We start from the raw sequence: 19,205 nt of genomic DNA, 5'->3' as shown, positions 1-19,205 counted from the left end.
CTGCTGATGGCCCAACAGGGTACTTCTTGGTAACTAGCTTAGAAAATATTTGGACATGTACATAAAGAGCCAAGAACAAAGACTTTTATGATAGCTTTGTTTTGTAATGGGATTTTAATATGCTGGTGTTCATCACCATTTTAATGAATATTAAATGGAGTATTATATTACAGAATACTTACATTGTAGTAAAAAGCCACACACACATACAAATATATGTGTAGAAAAAGGATATATTTTTTAGATATATGGTTAAATGATGAAAGTTTCTGAAAAATGCATAGATTAAAATATTGTGTATATATATATATCCACATCCAAAATACACATGAAAATAGATATATTTCTCTTCATAAGTTTAGAAGTTTGCATATGCAAAATCACCATTATATGAACACTTTTGAAAATCATAAGGAATTATTTTCACCTCAAGTTTTAGAAAAGTAGAATCTTTTCAAATATCAGCTAAATACTGAAATTTACTTTCCAGAAAATTTCTTAGGCTTAATTTTGGGGGTAAGGCAATTTGAATACATAAACTCTTGACAATGTAGCTAAAGTAGTAATAGCTTTTAAAATACTAATTTATTACATTAATATGCACTTGGGAATAGTGTACATTAAAAATAACATCACATATAACATGTGTTGGAAAGTATTAAATTATTTTATTCTGTCATTTCAAATAATAGTTCAAAACCTTATCTTTGGTTTTCTTATGGTCTTTTATCATCACAAAAATTATGTGTTCTGCCTCCTATGTACTTTCTTGAGCCCCTCATTTTCAATGCTATTCAGGTTGTTAAAAATATATATCCTTTAACATTTATACATGCTACCCTAGTTTTTTAATGAGACATAAATATTCATTTGCAAAATATGTGAACTGGTGTTAGTTGTTTTTTTTTTTTTTTTTTTTTTTGCTCACTTGCTTTTGTCCTGAAGGTTAATTTTCATGAACCTTAAGTGGTTAAGTATAGCCAGTTAATGTGTTACACATAAATTGATGCAGATATCTCTTAAAAGAGTTGACAATAGCATTAGCCTTGCTGTTGTGAAAAAAAAAATGTGAATTTTTGTGAAATTTTGAAACTTCCCTGGAAAATATAACCAAATCTGCATTAAATACATTTTTAAACCAACTGTATTTGGAGATATCTAAATGTCGCAAAGATTTTCATGTGTTGACATTGATACAGTAATTGAGATTATGCCCCATAATATACAGCATTTTGAAGGGACTTTGATAATCTGGGGAAAACACTGCATTGCATCCTGAAATGCTTAGTAACTCCTATGTGTCAAGTATGTTTTGGTAGTCATTAAGAAAACTACCGTTAATATATAAGTAAACAGCATTCACAAGTGAAACACATGTAAGTTCCCTTGAGAGCTATGCTGTTTTAACTGCTAAACTATACCTAAGTGATAGCTTTCAATGGAAATTACAACCAAAATGAAAGAACGAGGTTAGCATCATGTGGAGGATACTAGTGGTTGAGAACATATCAGAACTTAAGATTGTTTTTGAATCTGTATTAGCTCCATAGTAAATTTAAGATTAAGCAAATGTTTCGGCGATTGATAATCATTTCAGGTGAAGAAAGCCCTGGATAGGGATTGAGATGATGGAGCTATTTTCCTAGGTAGTCTTCTTGAAAATGCCAGGTTATTTCTATCCTGATCTTGACCACTTAAAAAAAAAAGTAGAGATGATGATTACAATTGTGACCAATCTACATTTGAAGGCTTGGGCAAATTAACCCAAATTTGAACCCCATCAGTAGAAGTAATGGTGGTAAAATTGCTCATTCTATCATATTTATACTCTCACATTAGCACAGGTTTTACTATATATATATTTTTTTAATCTATGAGATCCAACCAGCTTAATAAAGTATCAGGTCTTGGAAAATATCCCATGTAGCTACAAACTGCACGAAGCCATAGGTATAAGTACAATTATTCTGATCTTCTGGGAAGCACGTTGATGAAACTAAGAAAAGGTCTTTTGAAAGACCCAGCAGACTGCTGCCAGGCAGTAGTTACATTGTCCATAGCATAAGGCACAGTTTAAAAAAAAAAAAAATTCTTCCCAGGACATCTCTACTCTCTTCAATTTAAAAATGGCTTTCAAGTTTCCTGTTCAATGTGATGATCTGGAAGCCTAGAATGAAGGAGAAAGGGAAAGAAGAGTTAGACTATAAAGTTGGTAATACATTAGTTAATTCTTTTATGGAACGTATTGAAGCACAGGCTATTAAATCACCTCTTTCTGTTCAGTTAGCTTTTGAGCCTGATAAGCATCAAAGCCCAGATGGAAAATTGACATCCAAAGAGACTGACATATAAGCACACAGTTTAAAAATTCAGCAAAAGAAGTAGTGTTGTACCTAAGATCTTCCTCGTAGTTATTCTGAGACTCTAGCTAGTCTCTATGATGTTGTTATTTTCAATTTTATTACAACAACAAAAAAAGGAAAACCGGTATGGAATCAGGTTTCATGAAGTGACTGAAGTGGCCTTTTGAAGATTTTAAAACAACTGCAGAAAATATTCTTTTTCTCTGTCCATGGCAGTAGCAGATTAGAGGCTCATTTCCATGCCATCATTCTGAGACTGTTCATGATGACCCCACCCTCATGCTCTATATTCAAAAATATTGATCTTTTCAATTTTCAAATGGGATCCATAGCCAATGGGGGAGGATTTGGGAGAAGCCCTGCCTTGCTGAGGGAAAACGTGTTGAACCAATAGCTCATGACTTGTTATTAGTTGAACTACCAACCTTACAGTTGATGCAGCTTTCGAAAGTGCTTAACTTAGTAGCGGAGAGTAGTTTACCCTCTGGTAAAATCAGGATCAATAACTATTAAATACTTCATGAACTCTGTTCATTTCTAAAGCATCCACTTGTCTGTCTTTCCTGTCATGTTCTGACTTAATTTGATGTGGGATACAATTCTTACCTTTTATATTACATTACTTGTATGCTGAAAAGTGAAAAGCAAAATACTGAGGATTGCAGAATGGACTCTTGGTTTTTCACAATTGTCTGATCTCCCTTTTTGAAGGTATTTATTATAACATCTTCTTAGACAATCATTTTCTACTTTTTCCCTTAAAATATTTGGACCTAAATCCACAAGTAAAATATTAAATCCTTGTTATGTACTTTCTTCCTAGTTCTTTGGAAAAAAGTGAGGTGATTTCTGTAAACAAATGAATTCTCCTCCCTAAGTACTTTATTGATAGCCTGGAATGAATGCAGCAAAAGATAAGGATGTTCAGAATAATTACAAATAGATTTATTAAATGATTTTGAGGTTTTGTTTAATCTTTATTTTTTTCCTTTTTAGAAAAGAACAATTAAAAATATATAATTTAGAAAATAACATCACATACAGTCTTATCCTTGAAAAATAATGTGTTCATAATTAGGTTGCATACAGAATTTTCTAATTTTTTAATGTAATCTCATTGTGCTTTTAAAGGTAGCTCTACCTTGAAAATATTTGGTTCAAATTCTGAAACAATTATTTCCCTTTTATTTGTAATTAACAGAGTTTAATAGTGGTTTAATTTTTGCCAATAGTAAGATGAGCTCTCTCTAAGGGCGATACTGGTTGGCTTAACTGTCCATTTGAAAAATTCAGCCATTATATTTGATTAAAATATACTTATTAAAAGCATTTTTCTAAAGCAAAGGCTTTTAAAGCAGTAATGTGAAGAATATTAATAATTATTATTTCATATTCTATAGTAATTTCAAGGGTCTGATCTGTTACCATCTATCCTAGTCACCACTTGCATATAAAGCAGGCATTATTTTTAATTTTTCTAAAATTGGGAAAATTGATACACAAAGAAAATAAGTGATTCCCCAAGGCTTTAAAACTTATAAATCCCCAATGTTAAACCAGATTTCCCTTGAAAGTTGAGCCTGAGTGTATGCATACGCTAAGATAGATATTTGAGATATTTGAAATAACCAAATATAAAAATGCATTTCCTTAAGAGAATGAAAGGTCAATTTGTAGAAAAATAGGGATATTATGGAAATTCAACAGAATTAAAGCAATGTGAATATGGAGAAACAGTGCAACAACTCATGGTTTTGAGTTCGGAGTGAATGTAATTGAAATGTCAAATGAAATGATAACTTTAGTAAGAATTATTCAAGTTTAATCATAGGGTGAAAAAGATTGAGTGAAAATGCTTGATAAGAAATTACTTGAATTTTGTCCTTCACTGTATTTACTTATGTCCCTGTTCTATATCTATTTACCATTCTAATATCAAATCTTTCTACAAATTCATTCCTTCCTTTCAATTATATGTCTTGTGACTGTATCACTTTCTAAAATAAACAACTTGCTCATTCAGTTACATAAAGTTTGTTCAATATTTTCCCTAGACCTGAGATGCCCTCTTTCTCCTTCAATGACCAAATAAATATTTTCAGTGTTCTGAATGCCAAAATTTTCTTCTGTGTAGCTTTTTCGTCAATGTCATCCCCAAATAACCCCCACCTTCTATGAAATGCCACAGAATAATATCTAATTACCTAAACCCCCACCTTCTATGAATTGCCATAAAATAATAACAGCCATTTCCTTATGTGCCAGGATCCTGTCAAAGCATTTTTGCTTGCATTGTCTCCTTTAATACTTGGTGAAAACCCTATAAGATAGGTAATGGTTTGATCCTCATTTTAAAGATGAGCAAACTGAGGCTGGCAATTTAAAATAAATTTCTGAAGATCGTGCACCAAGTAAATGGCAGAGCCCACATCACTCAGCCCATAACTGCTTTTTAAAATTCTTGCCCTTTTTGATTAGCTCAAAGACACTTAATGAACATTTCGTTTTTCCCAAAGAAGTATAAACTTCTGGAGGCCAAAAACATAGCTTGGTTATCTTTATGTTGGTCATAATAGTTAACAGAGCTGCGGGATGTAGTAGGAGCTTAGTAAAACTTCAAGGAAAATGGTAAGTTTTCAGTATTAAGAACTCTGTTAAGGCTTGTTGAGAAGTTAGAAAGAAAAATGAAATTACAAGCCCATAGTGATGTGGAACATTCAAATCTAATTTAATTATGATCTTTATATGAAGGAGAAAAAAATGCATGTGACAGCTGTGATATTCATAAAACTTTTGTTAAAAAAATTCATTTCTTATGTCTTAATTTCTGTTTACACTGAATCTTTTTGTTTGTTTTCATGATTTTTTTAAATTCCAAAAAAGCTATTTTCACCCAAGTTTGCTTCATTGATATGATTTTAGTAGCTCCTATCTGAAACTATCGTCAGGAAACATGCTTTTTCTCTTTGGCTATTTCAAAAAAGAAAAATACTTAATATCAGTATGAATAACACATGTGCTCATTGCAGCATAATGTTGTTGCAATCTGTGCTTGATACAGTTATAAATAAGTCTTTGAAAGCATTTTTCTGTATTTTAAATAAAGGCTATAGAAAGCCACAAGAAGGATCTAGTCTTGTTAATATCACAAGCTGTTTCCCCACCTGCACTCAGAGCAGCTTTAGTACAGCAGCTGTCTGGGTCTTGTTGGCACATCACTGTCTGCAGAGGAACCCCATGGTTTACACAGAAAATGAATAGGCCACAGTTCCAATGGGGGTCTTCAATAATCCTTCCTCTAATGCTACCATGTGTGAGCACTGGACTTTGAAGGGGTGTGAGGTGTGAAGTTTCAGGAGGATTATTTAAAGCCACTCAATTTCGAAGGTAGAAAAGAGCATTACAAAAACCAGAGAGTGCCTCTGCATTCCTCCTGCATGTTGATAAAATGCAGCTTATATTGATATTAGAGCTTCATGTCCAGCATGTAATAGCAAGCAAAGGGATTGGTATAATTAGGTGATTCACTCCATTCGGCCCTCTTTAACATGGACAAACAAACCTAGCATAGATGTTTCATTGATTTTATTTACTAAATATTAGCTGTGAAAATATTAACCTAATGAGAACAAATATCTATCCTGTGGTACCTATGGATATTAAATCCAGGGAGGAAGATATTTATACATTGGACTTGCCTATGTGTAATTGGGTGGCCCTTGGACATTTAAAATAAAGCATTTTTTTCTCCTTTTTTTTTTTATCCTTAATAGACTTCTAAAAGTATCCATTATGCCAGTTAATCAATCATGGATTTTTAGGCCATGTGAATAAATTTCTTGTTCAAACTGAGGACTTTATTCCAATAACTCTTACTTCTCTTAAGGCACTTTAAAGAACCCAAAGCCCATTTTGTGATTATTCTGAGCAATTTTTAGAGAACATAGTATAATGGAGGTGGGGTGATTTAGTCACTTGGAGACATACTGTGTGCAACTACAGAATCAAAATACTAGGGCCTCATCAGCCACCTACTGCCCCAATCTGGACTTATGTTCAAAGCATCTTTAAGGATGGGGAATGCCCAGCATTGAGAAACTATCTCCGGTGTCATAGGAAAAAGCAAGTAAAGAGAATGTATGTTCAATCTAATACGCATTTCCTCTATAGATCAGGCACTGTGCTCGGTACTTCAGAGCTGAAGCTGAATGATATATATCTTAGACCAAAAGGTTCTCATTCAAGTATGGATGATAGACATCTAGACAGATAAGCACACTTGGAGACAGAGCTACAGAGGCATCTTAGAGGAGCCCAGTGATTAACTTTCTCAGGAGTTGAAAGTGGAGAGGCCTATGAGAAGGTAACATCTCAATATAGGGCTTAGATGAGCAATGGGAAGTTTCCTAGGTGGCTGAAAGGGCACACTAAACAATACATGCAAGGTCTCATTGTAGGCTGAATGGGACTTGGTATTGCTGGACCTCAAAATAAATTAGGAAAGGATAGAAACTCTCAAAAGGTGAGTATGCAAAATAGACCAAGGCCAGATCATAAAGAATATTTTATCTGTCCTTATTCAGTCTACAGAATTGCTGATGTGGAATAAGCCAAATGTTGGAATGTGTACAGGCCTGAGGAAGGGCAATCAGTTAGAAAAATTTTGCTAGTGGGAAGTGAGATGATAGGGGAAATGGCAGGAAGAATGTAATGGGAGGGGAGAAAGAGGAGACATTAAGGAGGTGGATTTGTTAGGGTGTATTGAAGTAATGGAGTAAGAGAAAAGTGGGTACCTTCTGGTCTCTCTCTTTTTTGTAGGGGAGACGGAGTCTCACTCTGTTGCTGAGGCTGGAGTACAGTGGCACAATCTTAGCTTACTACAACCTCTGCCTCCCAGGTTCAAGCAATTCTCTTGCCTCAGTCTCTTGAGTAGCTGGAACCACAGGTGCACAATGCCACGCCCGGCTAATTATTTGTATTTTAGTAGAGACAGGGTTTCACTGTGTTGCCCAGGATGGTCTTGAACTCTTGAACACGGAAAATCTTCACTCCTTGTCTTCCCAAGGTGCTAAGATTACAGGAGTGAGCCACCATACCCAGCCCCTTTCAGATCTCTGAACTGGTAAATTTTTTCAAAGTCCTTTAAGATTCACAGAATATTACCTCTCTTAAGTTATGACAGACAATGGTGACTTCTCTGTCCACTGCTCTGAATATTTCTAACCTCTAAAACATTCTGATTTTACGCAACAGGATGTACAACCTACAGCCTATAGGGCGGAACAGCCAGTGACTGGTTCCAACAGAGCTTGACAGATATTTTGTGCCTGTCATTGCTTTCTGACACATTTTTAAGCCAGAGACTAAAGATGATTGTAGCTACCACTGTCCTCTTTACGGTTAAAACAGCTCACACAGTATTTTGCCCTAATATTGTCAGGAAGCACAATTCCTTTCCCAGAAAACTGCTCTAATTGGATTCGGTGGACCTTGACTGGCTTGTCACTGCTATGTTCAAGGTGAAGGTGAAATCTTTGAGGAGGTTGTTCCTGAAAATAAGAGCTGAATATCTCTGATGAAGGCCTTTTAAAAGTATATATCTTCATGCAATCATTTTCATATTACTTTTCCATGATCTCTTTTTTATTATATGTGACAAATGACCAGGAAAAAAAAAAAAAAAAGTGGTCAGATTGATTTATACTCCAAATCCTATATATATATACATTTATTTTTTTTACATTTATTGACATAAGATTATAAAATTTGAAAAATAACTTTATTCTGATTTTTTTAAAATTTCCAATTTAACATTTTTTAACAGGTGAGAAATTGCTGTTGAAGCCACACTGCTTATGAGGACTCAGCAGGTGTCCTGAGAAATCACCCGGTTGTAACTGTAACAACTTTGTAAGGTAAATACTTTTCTTAAGCTTTTAAAATCTGGGAAATGCACAAAACCATCTTTAAAATAATTATTGCTGGATTTTCTTTATGAGAAGAATAAAGCTAATTCACATTTTTTTCAGCCTAATTTCCTTGATTCATATTTGGCAATAAGAGCTATTACCATTTATGAGATTTTTATATCACATTTTATATAACATACACAAAATGCATATATATGTACATATATATGAATATACACACATTTACCACTAAATATTGAAAAGTGTTATCAAAGCCTTCATCTGCCTAGATTACCAAGTAGAAAGTGTGACCACTTTTTGAAAAATGTGAATACACTAAATCATTTAACTGTCTTGGTGTCCCAGAAAGTAGAATCAGGATAGTCCAAAGTGTGTAAATGTTAAATTGTGTGAAGCATTTTGGTTCTAAGTTTTAGTTACGAAAGAGGCTATTTCACAGTTGGCCTACTTCCTAAAGGAAGGCACAGTGATGTTTTATTAAGTAATGGAATATAGTTTGTCTCTTCATTCATTTACTTGTAAGAAATATGGCAGGGAGAAACTTGAAACTAGGGCTTAAAGAGAGACAAGTACCAGGCATGAGAAATGCGGCTCCCTTAAAGAGAAAGTAAATATTCTAGGAGGCAATCCTTTTCGAAGATGAGCCAATCAGAGTTGGTTTTGCTAAATGGAGAGGCTACAGAGTAGGAGCTCCTGACTTCTCAATTTCATATTAAAAAATTCTGCTGTTCACCTTTCTTGAACTCAATTCCCTAACAAGCAATCTGACATTAAATCTTCATTCTTTAGAAATTTTAATATTTGGAAAGTGTGTGAAGTAGGTCATCAAAAAATGTAAAAAGCAATTCTCAAGTTATGGTACTCTGTTGCATTTTGGTTTGGATAGAATTCTGTTCTTTTTAATGAGTTGTTTGATGATCTCCCTGAAACTGAGAATACTTGAATTCTGAGATACTACACAGAAATATGACTGAAAAAGTAACTGATGATCTTCAAGTAGATCAACTTTTGAAAGTGTATCAATCACTGGCGTTAAATTGTTTGTCTCTTTTATGAGGAAGGGAAAGGACTAGATTTTTATAAGGTTTATATTTAGCTTCTTGACTAACTGTAACACACCTGAAAATAAGGACATGTTTATGACATCTTACTGTGTTTTGTCTACTGTGTGAAAAACTCTCATTGAGGAATTTTGAATTGAGATAGTAATGCACTAAAAAAGACTTAACATGGGCTTTGGATAAGTGCTGTTCCTTTGAAAGAGTCCAGCTTCATAAGAAAGTATTAAAAATCTGCATTGATAAGATAACTTTTGAAGTTTTAAATTGAATCTCATAAGGAATCTCTTAAATGATCTTCATTCCAGGTTCATGACTGGTGAGTACGAGTGAAGGGAGGACTTCTTTTCTATTTCCTTCAAACCCTAAAATTTTTCAATTTTTTTCTTGTAATTTCTGATTAATGGCACTCTTGATTTTGATTTATATTATCCTATTATTCACTTTATGGGAGAAGAAGAAGTCACTTTTTTCAATTTAATTTTAAAAATTAGGGCTAGCAGTGATGAAGTTTAAAATCAAATTATCTTGTCAGAGTGACAGATAAATCTCTAGAGTTTCTAATGAGATTTTCCACTGGCAGGATGCTGAATTTCTCCCTTTCCCAGACTTCTTCATTCCAGGTTTTGACAGGGAATGACAATGAGCTTCTGTGTTTTGAAATACAGTGCTATTTGAGGTATTTTGGTCCTTATTTAGAAATTGTGGGGGAGGGGTTGCTTCTTTGTTCTAGGTTAAAGGGGAAAAAGAAATGTCAAATGGGTACATCTTTTACTATGGAAAGTTGCAAGCAATTGTCATATACCTAAATTTGATTAAGTATAGTAGATTCACCAATTTCTACCCTTGCCTTTACATGTTACTGTTCTTAAAGGAATTTTTACCGTAGTGATTATGTAAATATAACACGATATTCTTACTATGCTGCTATCTGACCTTTTTTTCCCCCATTTTCTCATTACCCTAAATAAAATTTGAACTCTGAAACACTTTCACAGTATTAGGTAGAACTCCATAGTTCTATATGCAGTTAACAATTCTGTCTTATGTAATCATGGAATTAGAGATTCTGTTTCTAGTAGGAAAAAAAAAAAAAAAAAAAAAAAACCCTATTCTTAGCCGATCTCAAATGTGTAGCAAAATAATGATTCCTAAATGATATAATAGATGTGCATTTCATTCCTCTGCAAAAGAATATATCTAAGATAGGCAATACATTCAGTGATACTACCCAAGTAACTGAATTGCCAATTAGTAGTTTAAAATGTCTTGTGGAAACAAAAAGAATACAGAGAAAATGATTAGTTATGACAGGACCCTCCATGTTGAGATCATGTTGAAGTAGAAAGTCTTGCAAAATGAGGCTGATTCTAGACGGAGCCTGCTCCCTACCTCTGACTAGACAAGGAGTTCATGAAATGTCTTAAAGCTTCAGTTTCTTCACATGTTCAAGAAGAAGCAATTTTTCTTGCATTCTTTTTTTGTTAGCCAGAAGCTAGTCAAAAGCTACAGCTGTAATTTAGAACTTTGCTTCTTCATTACATTTCCATCTATGTATGTTGTAATTTCTACATCAGAGGATATTAACCAATGAGTGCCCCCTGAGAAGACTGCCTTGGTTACTCGATTATTATTTCAAAATGAGGAATGGTGAGTACGTTAGGTAGCAATTCAAGGAACAGATGACACTCAGAAAAAAAATGTGGCAGGGCAGCTATGTGTAGGCCCTGAAGAGCTACACATACTGTACATTAGTTAAGAGTCTTAATAAAAGAACAGAAGGAAGGGAAAATACAAAATGAAGAATGAATTACTTAAGATGAAATAGTTTCTATTACAGAAATAGGCTGCATGTAGAGCTAATGGCAGGCATTTTCTACAGACAGATGGAATGCTCTCATCTCCCAATAGTATTGATATGAAGTCTCTGTTAAGATTCATTTTTCCTGAAACATTTGCATATAAATATAAACAGCATTACTAGGGGCTAATTGCCCTGTAGGAACTAAAATGTGGGAATTAGCATCTTTAGTTGCTTTTATTATTATTTTTTAAAGTATCTCTAACACGCATCATATTTGGTACTGCATGGCTGCAATAGATAATTACCACCATTAAGAATCTCAGACGCAAAATCAAAACCATTTGGAATGGCTTCCAGGGCAACCCAGCACAGTGAGTAGCCACCAAAATGAGTATATGAGGTTTATGTTCATGCATATTTATAAGGGTACTTAACTCGACGTTCATAGTAGGGGGCTTTTGAAAGCTTGTCAAAAGAACAGCCCCAAAACAAGACCAAACATCAAAGGTAAGAAGATACAGTACATCTCGCTCCCACACACATAACAAATATTGCTTGCAGGAGGCAATGAATAACACCAAAGGAATTACTTATTTTAACTACTCAGAAGAGACAGCAATTTCTACGAAGATGTAAACCACAAGCCTTTGCCTTTATCATTCATCTTATTGATCAGAAAGGTCAAGAGTATAAGTTATTCAAAGGGTGGATCATAGGCAACAATTCTGGATAAATGGGCATGTAGATTTGTGTGATTAATGCCTCTTACTTGTGCAGAATATGAGGAAGAGTTTGAAGGCATGTCCTAAGGACAGAAAAAAGGAAAGTATTTGAAGGAATATCACCATGCCTGAGAGGCTAACTGTAGCTGAAACACTACCCACTTTCTGGGAGGGTCTGTGTGTTTGGTATATAGTCACTGCCTTGTTCAAGTGTTGTGTTCAGAGGCGATCTTGCTGACACTTAGACTTTTCAAAACCATTTCCATGACATTCAGCAAATGTTTGTTCTGGTGGAACAAATCTGTTAAATTATAGATTAGAAACAGTACAAAGAAACCTTTACAAATGTTTCAGTTTCAGTTTTGCACAAAGCAAACAGCATTATATTTAAATGCAACGCTCCTTGTTAGAATAAAACATCTACATAACAGGTACTATGCTCGATTTACAATTCTCTTCTCACTCCGCTTTGCAGGCAGGGATGCCTAAAGTTCTGAATGCCACAGTACTGAGGATCACCTCTTGTCAGCTCCTTTCAAATGCCCACATCTACAATTCGCTTTTGCTTTCTTGCCATTTCCCTGTCTTTCCCAGCTCCCTTTACTTAGTTTCCTTCCCTACCTCCTTAACTTTCCATTGTTGCTAGGAATTGTTTAAATGCAAAATAATGACACTTTTTCTGTAATGATGATTCCACATTATTTAATGGGCATTTAGTTCTATTCAGTCCCCCGTTAACACCTTCACTCATTATATTGAAAAAATATTGGAGAGTGGCATAGTTTTTTTTTTTTTTTTTAAATTTTGAGAGTAATAGGTTGACTCCAAGATACTACTAGATTCTATATAAGATAGAACTCTATATGTCAGTATTTTGGAGATACAGATTCTTACAAGACTACAATAACCCACAGGCTATGAGGTGGTTTTTCTTTTTCCTTCTTTTTTTTTTTAAACAAATGTTCACCATGTTGTTTCACCAAGTAAGACAAATGCCATGAATGTGAAAGCTGCAGTTTGCAATATACCACATTTACAACCCAGGGGAGGTGAATTAGAAGTCCTAGTCATTCGAATTAAACAATCCAGTAACTTCATGACAAGTTGATTTGTAGTATCAAAAGTATCCATTTAAGTTTCATTTTTCTTGATGATCAGAGGTCCCATGTTGTATCCATTCTCTTCGTTGTGTTCTGTGCGAGATCCTTCACAGAACGGGAACTTTCTGAACTTCCAACAATAGTACACGGCTTTATCTCCCAAATCCTCCATGTCAAAAGCACCTTGGGGCTGTCTCTCTGGATGTGAAGGTTTATCATAGCTTTATTTCGATGATCATTAACATAAAATCTTTCGTAAGCTAGATAACCAATGGCAGCTGTCCCAGCAGCAATGGTAACTGCTGCGATCCATTCAACTCATAGGCTGGAACTGGAAGTCAGGCTCGTGGCTGTAATGCTTGCAAGGTGTGTGCACTAGGATACCGGGCACAAGCACAGTAGTTTTAAAAGCATTCTGGAGATAAATGCAAGGGTACTACTAGCTTACCACAGGCTTCAAGTGACCTGTTTATGGGCATAATTTAGATCCATAACTCTAACATTAAGTCATTTTATAAAGAACAGTAAAGTTTAACTTAATAATTCTTTGACTACTGAAGAAAGGTTTATTTTTAGGGCTATGTGTTGTTTTATGACAATCATTATTTTAAAAATTGTCAAAAGTTTTTTTTTTTATTTGCTCATATTTCTTAGTCACAATAATTAAATAGATGATTTAGTTGAGGAAAGGTTTGTCAAAAAAAACAAACTTATCTACATTGCCAAAACATATCAACATGGCATAAAAGAGAAAGTAACTTAAGTGACTGTAAGCATGCTTTAAAATGTATTTCAAAATATATTCTAAATATGTTGAAAAGTATTAAAGACACAAAATATAGTGAACAGCAGTATATTCAAGCATATCCAGAGAGAGAATAAGCAGAAAACACAGAAACATAGACATGTGTACATGCCTATGAAGTCAATATGTGTAGAATTAAGAAAATATCACAGGCTATGCACAGTGGCTCATGCCTATAATCCCAGCATTTTAGGTGGCCAAGGCAGGCGGATAACTTGAAGTCAGGAGTTTGAGACCAGCCTGGCCAACATGGCAAAACCCTGTCTCTACTAAATATACAAACAAAACAAAACAAAACAAAACAAAAAAACTTAGCCGGGTGTGGTGGTGGGAGCCTGTAGTCCCAGCTACTCTGGAGGCTGAGGCAAGGGAAATGCTTGAACACAGGAGGTGGAGGTTGCAGTGAGCCAAGATAGCACCACTGCACTCCAGTCAGCACAACAAAGTGAGACTCCATCTCAAAAGAAAGAAAATATCACAAAGCATTCACAAAAGAATTAATAAGTGGAGTTATTGAGGGTCTTTAGGAGGGATAAAAACTTAGATTCACTTTCACATTGTATAACAAAATCAAAAGGGAAGCAAACTAAAATCACAGATTAAAGGAGAGAGTCAACTTAGAGTAAATGTCAAGCTAAAATCTTACAAGAATGAAATGACAACTTAGATAATTTTTGTGATCTGTGGACTCCTCGACATAAACAAACTTTTTAAGCATACAAGCAACAGAGACAAATCACCAAAGGAAAGATCAACATATTTGAATTAAAATGTGTCAACATTTATACATGAAAAAGTAACCATTAGTCAAATTAAATGACAAACAACAAACTAAGAATACTTTTCTAAAATTCCACAATTAAAGAATTTTAAAAGAAATAATGTTTTTTTCTTTAAGGGTCAATGTGGTAAATAGATCTGAAAGCATAACAACTACAAAAGGATAATAAGCATATGAAAATAGTTTAGCTTCAGTTATGTAAGAGAGCAAAAACTTAAAATATTAAAGATTTCCTTTTCGTGTTTTTGTGAGTTTTTATTGTTATTTTTGCTTTGTAACACGACAAATACTTTAAAAGATGGAATTCCATCCTTTGTATAGTACAGACATAGCAATCTCAGAGACAACTGGCGTATATATAAATGAGTATCAAATTCCTGAGAAACAGTTTTACTAATCACAGAATGAGAGCTTGAAAATCTTAGAGAAAACATATTACTGGTTCAAAAATAAAGGTATTATCTGGATAAATAATCAGAAATTCAGGGAATTACTTATAAAAATATGGCCATTACAAAGAAAAATTTTCAGTATTTTTTTTACCATAAGCATTTTAAAAAATTCCTATTATTAGATAAAAGAGCAGGAACAAACAACGCAAACTGATATCTCTATATATGTACATTGACTAGAATTTGCTGGTCCCCAGCCTTCATTTATCTTCAGATTCTTAAAGTCTAAGTGTCACAGAGATTTCTTTTGAGAAAATGTCCATTCTGTATCTTCATGAGATCTACTTTGTTAAGCTTCTTCAATTATAGAACATCCGGTTGTTAGATAACTGTTGTCAGAACACAGTGCCTATGAAAAAACCTACCACATTTTTTTAAATTGAAAAACGGGCAAAAGTTTTGAATAGACATCTCTTAAAAGACATACAAATGCATACAAATGGCCAAAAGGCATATAATAAAATGTTCAACATCAATAATCACCAGAAAAATGCAAATGAAAACCACATGAGATATCATCTCATTTCAGTTAAAATGGTTCTTTATCAAAAAGACAGGGAGTATTATTATTGATAAGTAAAGACATGCTATTTTATTGCTTGTTTTCTGGTTGTAACTCCTCTCACTTTTTTTTTTTTTTTTTTTTTTCATTTCTTACTATCTTCTTTTGTGGTTAAGTGACTTTCTCTGGTAGTATGGTGTGATAGTTGCTTTTTATTTTGAATAAAATCTGTCATAGGTTTCTGTATTGTGGTTACCATGAGGCTTATCAAAAAAAAACCCTTATGGATAAAACAAGTCATTTTAAAGAGTTGATAACTTATCGCACATCACTAAGAATAGGAACAAACAGCCAGGCTTGGTGGCTCATACCTGTAATCCCAGAACTGTGGGAGGCTGAGGCAGGAAAATTGCTTGAGCTCAGGACTTCAAGACCAGGCTGGGCAACATAATGAAACCCCCAGTTCTTTAAAAAAAAAAAAAAAAAAAAAAGTCAGGACATGGTTGCATGTTTCTCTGCTTCCATATATTCAGGAGGCTGAGGTGGGTGAATTGCTTGAGCCTGGGAGTCTGAGGCTGCCGTGAGCCATGTTCATATTACTGTACTCCAGTCTGGATTAAAGAGTGATACCTATCTCAAAATTAACAGAAAAGAAAAAAAACAAATACAAAATTGTTTAAAACTATACTGTAACTCCGTCGTCTTCACATTTTATCTTTATGTTAGTTTATATATTTTAATATTGCCTTTCTTTTAACAAGTTGCTATAGGTATTCTTGTTTTTGATAAATTTGTCTTTTGAGCTTCACGCTAGAGTTATAAGTGAATTGCACACTATAATTACAGTATTAGGGTATTCTTGGTTTGTTTGTGTACTTAATTTTACCAGTGGGTTTTATACATTCTTATGTTTTCTTTTGGCATGTTAGTGTTTTTTTTTCCCCTTTCAGATTGAAAGGGGAAATTTTTAGCATTTCTTGTAAGATGGGTCTTTTGGTTTGAATTCTCTCAGCTTTTGATTGTTTGCAAATTCTTTATATCCCTTTATATTTGAAAGGTAGTTTTGTGGAATACAATATTCTTGAATGACAGATTTATTTTAGTACTTTGCAAATTTGTTCTACTCCCTCCTGTCCTGTATGGTTTCCACATCAAAAATTGCCAGATGAATTGAAGCCCCTTTATATGTCATTTGCCTTTTTTCTCTTGCTGCATTAGGATCATCTTTTTGTCCTTGACTTTTGAGAGATTAATATATTCCTTGATATAGTCTAAGTCAAACGTGTTTGATGTTCTCTGACTTACCATGAATTTTTATATCTTAACTTTTGGAAAGTTTTCAATTATTCTCCAAATAAGCTTTCTTTCCCTCGTGAACGCAGTAATTCTTAGATTTTGCTTTTTAATGTGATTTTTCTGTGTTTTGTAGGTAATCTTCTTTCCTTTTCATTCTTCTCTTCTTCTCCTCTGATTATGTTTCCAAATAGCCTTTGAGTTCACTGATTATTTCCTGTGATTGATCCATTCTATTAAGAGTTTCTCATGACTTTTTCAGTTAAGCAAATATATTTCTCAATTCCAAGATTTGATTTTTATAAATTATTTCAGGCTGTAAAATTCATCTGTTAAATTTCTACATTGGTTTTCTACATTATCTTGGAGGTCACTGAGTTTTCTAAAACTGCTATTTTAAATACTTCTTCAGAGAGTTTACATGCTGCCATTTTGTTGAACTGGCTTCTTGCTTTGTTTATTTGAGGATGTCGTGGTTCCCTGTTTGCTGTTGTTTCTTACGGATATATGTCTCTGTCTTTGCATTGAAGAATTAGTTATATCTTCTCTCTCTCATTTGTTTTGTTTGGTTCCCTGTTTGCTGTTGTTTCTTATGGATGTATGTCTATGTCTTTGCATTAAAGGATTAGCTATTTTTCTTTTCTGTCTCATTTGTTTTGGTTTTTATTGGATATGTTTGCTTAGAGGTTCTTTCTAATTTACCTTTTGATTCTTTTTCTTTTTTTCCTGCTAGGTCACACTCCTTTTTGCACTAGATGGTACCTTCATCCCAGATTTGCCTCTGTTCTAGTATGCAGTTAGAGTGTCTACCATCCTTGAACGGGGTTGTTCCAAAACCGAGATACTAGTAGTATGGGAAGACTGGCTAGGAGTTTTTTAGTGTAGAAATTGAATTGGGGGAAAATATTCCATGTGCGTGGTACCAAAAACATTGGTGGAAAGGGTGCCATGGATATGGAAGTTCAATTTTTTCATTGTCTGCTTGAGAGTTTTTTCACTTCTTGGTGGGCCTGGGAAATATTTTATCTTCATGTTCATTTGTGTTCTGAGTTATTGCTAGTGATTATTTCAGCACTGTTTGTTTTTGGTTGTCTGTGCCGGGGAATAAAGCCAGCTTGCTTCTATGCTACCATTTTGGATGCAGACATCTCCTCTATTTGATTTTGAAGATAGTTAATATTTATAGATACTTAATACTGATATTTCTATTTTCAAAAGCAGTATACTTGAGTTTTATATTTTTGTATAGGGTATTTTTGCTAAGCTCTAATTTGTATTTTATTTTGGGTTTTTTATCTGTATAGTCATGTTGTCTGTTGGTTAATTAATATATCTTCTCTTTATAATCCACAAGCATATTTGTTCTTTTTTCATGTTGACTATGCAATCTAGAACATGATTAGTAGAATTCATAATTTTTCTTTTGTCCCTCATTGAAAAGGTAATATTGTCAAAATTTCACAATTTAAAAAAATGTGGTAGGTTTTTTCATAGGCACTGTGTTCTGACAAGTTATCTAACAACTGGATGTTCTATAATTCCATTCAGTTCTGACACTATCTGATGTTATGTCAGATCCTACAATTAAAGGACAATTGTGTGGACTTCGGATACCAGGTGAAAATGGGGATCCCTGGACTACCCACACTTCTGCCTGGCCAGCTACATATGTGGGACTCTCCACACTCCTTTAGTTTGCATAATTTGCTAAAAATAATTCACAGATCTCAGGAAAGCATACTACTTATTATTACCATTTAATTGTGAGGGATACGAATGGCATAGCCAGGTAAAGAAATATACAGGACAGGCTCTGGAAGGATGAACTGGAATGGTTATCCACAGGGAGTCAGGGTATGGCATCCTTTAAGTATGTCAATATGTTTACCAACAAGTAGGCTTCCAGAGCTATGGTGTCTATGACTTTTATTAGTATTTCATTACATAGGTAAGTTGGACAAACTCTTGGTCACATGATTGAACTCAACCTCCAATTTCCCTACCATCCCTAGAGGTCAGGTGGCTGAATTGTTTGGCCCTCTAATTATGTGATTAGTTTTTCTGTTAACCAGTGCCCATCCTGAAGCTATCTAAAGCCTCCGCCATGATTTGACTCAATTAGGTAACTAATGTTACTCAGGACTCATTAGCATAACTTCTGTTACTCAGCAACTTCAATGGTTTTGAAGCTCTGTGCCAGAAACCTGGAACAAAGATTATGTATATTGCATATACAGACAATCCCTGACTTATGATGATGATTCAACTTAAAATTTTCAACTTTATGATGGATTATACATTTTTGACTTAAGATATTTTGATTTATAATGGATTTATTGGGACATAGGTCCATCATAAGTCAAGGAGATCTATCTGTGTGTATACACCTGTGGGG

The 19,205-nt window shown here is 34.1% G+C and overlaps 1 long non-coding RNA gene and 1 pseudogene across 1 annotated transcript in view; one reads left to right on the top strand and one right to left on the bottom strand.

Annotated features, from left to right (window-relative positions):
• LOC116533082 overlaps positions 1-10,459 on the top strand; it is a 714,793-nt gene extending 704,334 nt beyond the window's left edge. Inside the window, exon 3 of the long non-coding RNA XR_004261077.1 lies at positions 8,188-10,459. This is a non-coding gene — a long non-coding RNA (uncharacterized LOC116533082). The remainder of the gene's footprint in view (positions 1-8,187) is intronic.
• A 2,360-nt stretch (positions 10,460-12,819) lies between these two features.
• The window catches only part of LOC116533129, a 45,656-nt pseudogene continuing 39,270 nt past the window's right edge, over positions 12,820-19,205 (bottom strand).

Source organism: Sapajus apella, unplaced genomic scaffold, assembly GCF_009761245.1.
Source record: "Sapajus apella isolate SASKATOON/1434 unplaced genomic scaffold, GSC_monkey_1.0 scaffold79, whole genome shotgun sequence".
Lineage (NCBI taxonomy): Eukaryota > Metazoa > Chordata > Mammalia > Primates > Cebidae > Sapajus > Sapajus apella.
This window is presented reverse-complemented; position numbering and strand designations above follow the sequence as displayed.